The sequence below is a fragment of the Arachis ipaensis genome, chromosome B08 (genome assembly GCF_000816755.2).
Source record: "Arachis ipaensis cultivar K30076 chromosome B08, Araip1.1, whole genome shotgun sequence".
In the NCBI taxonomy this organism is placed as follows: Eukaryota; Viridiplantae; Streptophyta; class Magnoliopsida; order Fabales; family Fabaceae; genus Arachis; species Arachis ipaensis.
Genome location: NC_029792.2, coordinates 14,016,438 through 14,024,889, shown reverse-complemented (window position 1 = coordinate 14,024,889; position 8,452 = coordinate 14,016,438).

Here is an 8,452-nt window from a genome sequence, read left to right as displayed (position 1 = left end):
TTTTCCTCCTAAAAGGCCCCCAAACACATCCAATTCATTAGGCTATGTTTGGTTCATGAATGGACTGAGACATAGACACAAATACATGTACACTGAAGACATAAACATAATAAGACACAATTTTTATGTTATTTGGTAACTAAGTACAGAGATAGAAAATAAATTACAACCACATAAAAATATCAATATTATTCTTATCACAAAATACCACCACCCTATTTCTTCTCTATCGCCATCTAAACAATCACTACCACCACCACTTCTCTATTACCATTAACAACTCTTAAATTAATAAAAAATTTCAATCAAAACAATATAAGATCTGAGAAACACAAATCAAGATTCAATTAAATAAAAAAAATAAATATATAATTTTTATTTTTCTGTTAAAAAACAAAAAATCAAGGGAGGAGATATAGTAGTTAAGAATAGAGGTGGAAGTAAAAAAATAGATCTGGCAGAATATAATGGTGGAGGCATTTCTGGTACAGGCGGCGCCAGCGATTCTGGTAAAAGTGACATCGGCAGTTCTGCGATTTTCAGAGGTAGTAGTGGTGGTTCTGGTAGAAGCAGTATCAGTGATGGTTCTAGTATATGCAAAGTGAGGAGTTCTGCGATTCTGAAAGAGGCAGCGACAGTGATGGTTCTGCAAATTTGGAGAGGTAGTAGTGGTAAATGAATCTGGCAAAAGAGGACATAATACAGATCTGGAGGCGAGGTGAAGGATGCATCGACGCAAGCAAAGGAAGAAGTAAGGCTGTCAAATGGGCTAGCCCGACCCGTTTAAACCTGCTTCCTTCGCGGGCCATAATTTATCAGTCTAGACCATTTATGGTAAGCCCGATGGGTTAAATGGGTTGGCCCATTTACCCTTTTATTTTATTTTTTAAAAAATATTTTGTCAAAAAATTATCACTTTTAGGTCCAAAACCTTAAATAAACCGTATTTTCTTAGTTGATTGGTCAAATTTTTGGGTCGGGTAAGGAGAAATATCAGCTGAAAGTGCAACTTTTTTAAAAAAATAAACGGACTACCTGTTTAGCTCGTGGACTAACCCGTTTAATCCGTCATTTTTTTTGGGTTAATTGGACTCAATCTGTTTAGCCCAAAATTTAAACGGGCTTAATTTTAGAGGCAAAGTCCGCCTATTTAAATGGGTAAATGGGCTAATCCAATGGATTTTGCCTATTTTAACTGCCCTAGAACGAAGAGAGGTGGCCAAATACACGACGACGGCGACGACCACAATGTTGAGAGAGAGGCAAAAGCATCGGTGAAGGGGGGAGAGAGAGAAGGTTGGAGAGAGGAGGAGATGCGGACAAAGAAGGGAGACAATGGCGATACCAACGACGAAAATAGCAAAAGGAGAAGGCAGGGATAGAAGAAAGGTAGGAACTAATGAAGGGATAAGAAGAGGAGGTTATGAGTGTTAGGATAAAAGACAAGATTAAAATTTTAAAAAACAGCCGAGGACAAAATTAAAAAAGTTTATGTTTTATAAATTGTGTTTTAGTGTCATCATTTAAAAAAATAACATTAAATATATGTTTTTTTATGTATATCTGTGTGTGATTGTATTTATTAAAATTTTATATTTCAATAAATAAACAGTGTACATATGCCACCGTATCTTTTATTTTTTTGGGTAAACACCATCTATCTCTAATAGATACGGACATAAACTAAACGGGGCCTAAGACACCACAAGAAGACATTCAAATACAAAATATTTACACACAAAAATATAATGGGTGTTTTGTTTTGTTTTTTGGGATATAATTTCCTAATATGATGGAATCTGTAAGTATGACTTTTTTTTGGGTTCAATGAAAGATCTCAAGTTTAATTTGATCCCATGATTAAAAAAAAAAGAGTAAAATCCCTCCCCGATCCCTAACCATTTACGAAATTGACCTGGTGCCCCCTCACCATTAGAAATTAACAACGCGGCCCTCATCGATTCTCTCCGTGTGAGCAAAAGGACCCTGTAACAGTTCTTCCGTGAAATGTAACCGAGAAATTCTACGTGTAACGGTAACTATCTGACGTGGATTCAAACGATTTGATGAGACAATTAGGTCCTTGCACAATCAGCAAAAATGTTGCCGTTTTGATGCACGATGGAATCAGATTCTAACATACATTCCTCATTCTCTCCCTGAAGTATCACACACTCTCACTCTTTGCCCTCATCCACACAAAGAATTACCGTAAACCCTAGAGACTGTCAGGCTTCCCGTCAGAAACAACGACGAAGGAGAGTTGGCGAGGACGACGTAACTGCGCAGTAACGTGGTGTTTGCTGACGGATGTGGTGACGTGCTATTGACGGAGCCACACTTCCATTCTTAGAGGTGAGTTTGTACAACCGTTTGTAAACGACATCACTATGGTCCTTCATTTGTTTATCTGAAGGAAGTATTCTTACCATGGACCACCATAAAGTATGATATGTGTATTTTTTTAACATTTGTGAAGAACAGTCACTTTCACTAGGGTTGGATCATTACTTCGAGTAAAGTTTTTTTGTCTGTTTTGAGTATATTAATGTTTGTTAATAATAATTTATTTCTGAGTTACTGAGTAAAGTTTATATATTGCAGATGGCTGTTGAGATTATACCAGTATTTCACTATGGGGGGTGGTTTGAGAGAGACGATAATGGAATGCTCAACTACCTTGATGGTAAGGTGGAGAGATTCCCCAAGTTGGACATTGACTTTGTTAATTTTAAGGATTTAGAGGAGATGTTCAAAGGGTTAGGATATACAGAGTACAAGGCTATGTATTGGCAAGACCCCAGTGCCCCTTGCCTAGAGGCTGGCCTCCACATTTTAAAAGGTGACAAAGAAATTAACCAGATGTGTGATAACAAAATGGCAAATTTAGAAACTAATGAGTTGCATGTGTATTTTGAGCATCCTGTGAGCCAGCCAGTTGTGAATAAAGCAGGGGCTGCTCCTGTAGACTTGAATGATTCCTCCACTGATGATGGCTATGAGAGCGCTGAAGATGAGGCTTATAAGCCTCCCCCACCTGGTTATGAGACACTAAGTAGCAGTAGTAGTGAGGAGTTAAGGTCAAGGAACAGGCCAAAGAATAAGAGTAAGAAGGACACATCCATAAAGAAGACAATGACACCTAAGAAGAAGAAAGCAACTCCTAAGAAGAAAACTGTGACACCTGTGATTGAAAAAAGTTAATGATGATGATGGCCTATCTCCTAAAACCAAGAAGAAAAAAATAACAGGTATGTGGGGAGGACAAGAAGGCATATGTTGGATAGGGATGAGGGTGTGAATGGGCCAAGGCAAGGGCAACAGGCTGGAGAGGAGGGCCCAAATTGTAATGACACTATGGGTGAGAATGAAAGCCCAAATGTAGTGCATGGAGCAGGAGACAATGATGAGCCTATTGTGGAAGAGCTAGATTCTGACATTGACAAGCCATATCAGTATGAGTCATAAGCATTCAACTCTCCAATTTCTTCGGATGATGAGGGTAGAAAGCCTAAATTTCATGAATTTGATGATGACACTGGTTATGGTGAGGTGAATTTTGAAGTTGGAGAAATGTTTGACACCATGGCACAATTCAAGCAAGCATTCAAGGACATGTTTGTTTTTGAAGGAAAAGAGTTAGAGTATATAAAAAATGAAAAGCATAGAGTGAGAGCAAAGTGTGCGGAAGAGGGCTGTCTTTGGCTAATCCTAACTTCCTGGAACAGCCAGAAACTGTGTTTTCAAATCAAAACATATGTTAAGGAGCACACTTGTGGTAGAAATCTGACAAGCAACATGGCAAGTAGATCATGGGTTACAAGCAAGCTAGTGAAGAGGTTGCTCACACAGCCGCAGCTATCACCTAAGGAGGCTTTAGAGCACATGAAAGAGGACTATAATGTGCATATCCACTATAATACTTAAGCTAGTATTAGGAGTTACAGGGATTTAAATGTCTCTTAACGTGAGTATCGAAAGGGTTTATGTGTCTTGAAAATGGTTTAATGAGAGGTTTATGAGTCTTAGAAATTGTATAATGAGGGGTTTATGAGTCTCATAAATGGTTTAATGAGGAGTTTATATGTCATAAATGTCTTACTATTGATTACAGGGTGATAACCAAGCTAATGTTACACCTAAATCTGGTGCTGCTCCCTCTGTAGTTATAGATCCTGTGGTAAGTTGATGACTAATTTGTGTTATCAAATTATGGTGTGGTTTAAAATAGGATAACCCATGTTTTGTGCACAAATTATAGGCTAAATCAAGGAAGCATAAGAAGAAGTTACCAAGAAATGTTACTCTAGCGACACTTCCACAAACAGGAGAAAAAATACCAGTGTCACAATCTGCTCCTACGAATGAGGTAATAGTAGTGACAAATATAACATTGTGGCTGAAATTTTAGTGTATTGTACAGAATCTAATTTACATTATCGTTGGTCAAAAAACAGGCTCAAGACATCAATAGACGAAGTAGTGAAAATGGTGATGAATCACTTGCACCAAACCCAACTGTACCTAGTCCAACTGCCCCAGGCCCAACCACAACTGCAACCAACCATGGCTTGCAAAATATGATGAATGATCCACAGATTCCTGCACCATTCCGGAAGAAACAGCCAATTTGTAAGCCATTGACATCTCAAGTTCATAGGCCGTTACTTTCACCCACTGTGCCCACAAACTAAGTCCCATTAACCCAACCAAGGATGGCTACAAGATCAACTACATCCATTGGCATTTCTCTCAAGACACATGCAGCAACTAGTGCTGGCACGGCAGCTAGGTTGTTCCAATTCATCCCAACACCAGGACTCAAACAAGGAATCAAGGCACCAAGCTTCGGAGCACCACTAAGCTTTAAAGAATTTGACTCCACTGCACCCCCTTTTAAAGCTCCAAGAAAAAAAATGAAGACTAGATAGTTATAGCTAGTATATTGGATAGTATTTTGTAACTTATATCTGATTGCAAACTATGCCTAACATTGGTCTAGTATTTTGGAACTTCTAGTACTTGAACACTTTAGATTATCTGTTTTGTTTAGTTACGAAGGCATAATATGTAATGGCATATAGGTGTTTTCCAACTTTTATATATTATGATATTTTGTATTTCAGGCTAAAGATTTTGATTGCATACTAGATTTGGTTTATTCTTGATTCAATGAGATTGTATGAAAACATATTTCAAATAACAAAACACTGAGAAATTGTCACTTCAACTCAAAACAGTGAAAAATACTAGAAGACCATATGTCACAAGGTTACTTATAATTTAAATCACAACAATCTTTCCATCATTGAAATTCAACAATTTAACATCACAGTCACCATCCTTAATGTGCATCTAGTTCATAACATCAACATCCAAAATAAGTTACAATTTTTTTACATCCTATTAAGCTGAAGTGCAGTAATAAAAAATCCAACAACAACGGCAATGATAAATGCCATGATAATACATCTATTCTGTCTTGTGTATCTTTTTCCATGAACTCCATCATATAGCTTAATCTCCATCTCTTTAATTTTGTCCTCCAACTCCTTCAATCTCCCATGAACTTTCATCTTCTAGACTTCTACCACTGTATAGCCAGACTCAGTTATCAGCTCATCCATCCACTTAAAATATTTACAATGCGTTGAAAGAGTCTATAATTATGAACAATTATTTTTTAATCAACCTAATTACAGAGAAGATTGTAAGATGGAATACACCCTAATGTACCTTAAAATAACTGCAACCAAAGAACAACCTATTTCGGTTATTTGATGTGGTGGATTCAAAGAGAATCGCATAAGCTCCACAATAGCAGCTTGGATGTGTGAACTTCTTCCTTGCCATGCCAACATTGCCAGAGTTGTCGCTTGAAGCTCCCATCGACTTCTCTTTCCATGAACGACGGATTGAACCTGATGAATGTTCTTCTGTGTTCATCACTGAAGGCAATGTGAGATTTGATATCTAGGGTTCATATTAACATTTGGGATTACTCTTATTAAAAACTGGAATCAAAACTGCAGCATTTTTGATGACTGTGTACATGGATTCTATCCTATCAACAACACTCAGTCCACATATAATAGTTACCGGTACAGGTAGGATCTTCCGGTTACTTTTTACCTGTAAACTAACAAGAGGGTCCTTTTGGTCACACGGAGAGAATCGATGAGGGCCGTGTTGTTAATTTCTAATGGTGAAGGGCGCCAGGTCAATTTCGTAAATGGTTAGGAATTGGGGAAGGGTTTTACTCTAAAAAAAAGTATAATTTACAAGTATGACTTGTCAATCATTTAATGGAATTAAAAAAATCTCTCTCTCTAGATTGGAAGGTGATTAATCTTATTTTTAAGTTATAATATTTAATTACAGAAAAAACTAAACTATAAGTTCTGAGATTTAATTGAACTCATCATATATTTAATAAAAATATTTGAGGCTAAAATTTAAAAGTCATGTCATAATTTTTTTTTATATTTATTAATTATTACTAGACTAAATATATAATATTAAATATAATAAATATATAATTTATTTTATATAAAATTATAAATATTAAATTAAATAAGATAATTTTAATTGATATTCTAATGGTATAAACTAGAAGTGATGTCTAATTTAATCTCTGAAATTTTCAATTTGCTTCAGATTAGTCCTTCACTTTTTAAAATGACCAAATAATTTTTTTACTCTCAAAATTATGAATTTTCGTTCGTTCAAAAGTTAAGAGATGTTTTAACGGCGTTGAGGTGTACAGTTAAGTGCCAAGTTGGCACTTAACTAAATAACGTTGTTTAGTGATGAACCTCTAATTACAGCAAAACGACGCCGTTATGTCCTCATAATCTATCCTCCCCAATTAAAAAATTTTCAAATGGTCCCCCATTACCTTCCCACCAAAAATTGCAATACGTTCTCGTCACCCTCATCACCTCTTCATCTTCCTTAGGTTAGCGTCGTTGTGGCTCACTGACAGTCATCCACTGTCCTCTCATTTGATCAGTAAAACTCTTTATCTCTGTCAATATCATCAGCCTCAAACATTTTCTACGGGGAACGGTAAGAATTTAGGTTTTTTTTATTTTTATTTTTTTTACTGTGTTGATGTTAGTTGGGTGATTACCATGGTATGTTATGATTCTGATATTTGCATTTAACTTTTTTGAATATATTCTGTTATTCATTTTTTTGGTGGTTGTGTTCTAGAGTTTAGGATTTTTGTTTTGGCCATAGAGCTAATTTTTTGTGGTGATATTCTGGCTTGCAAAGTTAAATGTATGTGATAGTGTGTAATAAATAATTTGTTAGTTAATAATTTGTTAGTATGTGATTGTTTAATATTTTTTGAAAATTAAAAATTTTTGTAATGGTAAACTATGGTATATTTTGTTGTGTTTCTTCATATGAGTGATCGGCTGAGGCTCATTTTTCACCATGGAGGAAGGTTTGAGACCCAAATTTCTGATGGTAGATTTGTATACACATCAAGTCACACTGATGAATGGCTTAGAGTTGATGCAGATTATCTGGATGTTTTTGTCATAACTGGTTACTACAAGGAGTTGGGCTATGATGAAGCCGATGCTTGCTGGTACTTAGACTCTAAAGATGATTTAGAATACAGTTTGAGGAGGTTAAAATTGGACCAGGATCTAAGGGATATGGTTAGCTTCTGCTTCTAAAATAGTAATGTCATCTATATCTATTTTGAACATGGTTCTTCTGTCCCTGAGTTTATAGATTATATGGAATTGTCTGATGATGATGGATGTGTTGGTGGAGGAGGTGACAAGAATGACTTACAGCAACATAATTGTATTAAAAAAATCAACATAATTCTAAGCCAATTGTGTGCTCCTATTGAGCAAGAGACTCTAACACCCCAATCCACACCATAGTCCACACCCAAGCCCATACCACAACCCACACCACAACCCACACCCAAGCTCATACTACAGCCGACACCACAGCCCACACCCAAGCCCACACCACAGCCTACTATCAGCATTCCCTTATCACAATCGAATCCCATTGCTCCCAAAAAAAATTCCATCAGTACAAAGCCATTGTCTCAACCAAATCCGATTACACCCACTCTCCTAACTCAGAAAAATAAACACAAAATTATACAAATTGTTCAGAGAAATTTCACCACCAAACCAACAAAAAGATTTGGTGACTTCAAATTTAACACTTCAACAAAGTTACCTAGAAAACTTGTGATTAGATCTACTGGTAAGAAGGCACCTCGAAAGCCAATCATTGAGGCTGATGGTGAATTATCTAATTCATATGAATCTGCAGAAGATAGCCTTTACAAGCCACATCTACCACCTGGATTTTCAGAATCTAGCACTAAATCTGAGATAAAAACATCTAAAAAAAGGAAGAAGCAAGGTGCCAATACTTAAAACAAGAAAAAAGAAAAAGTTGTACAAGAAGA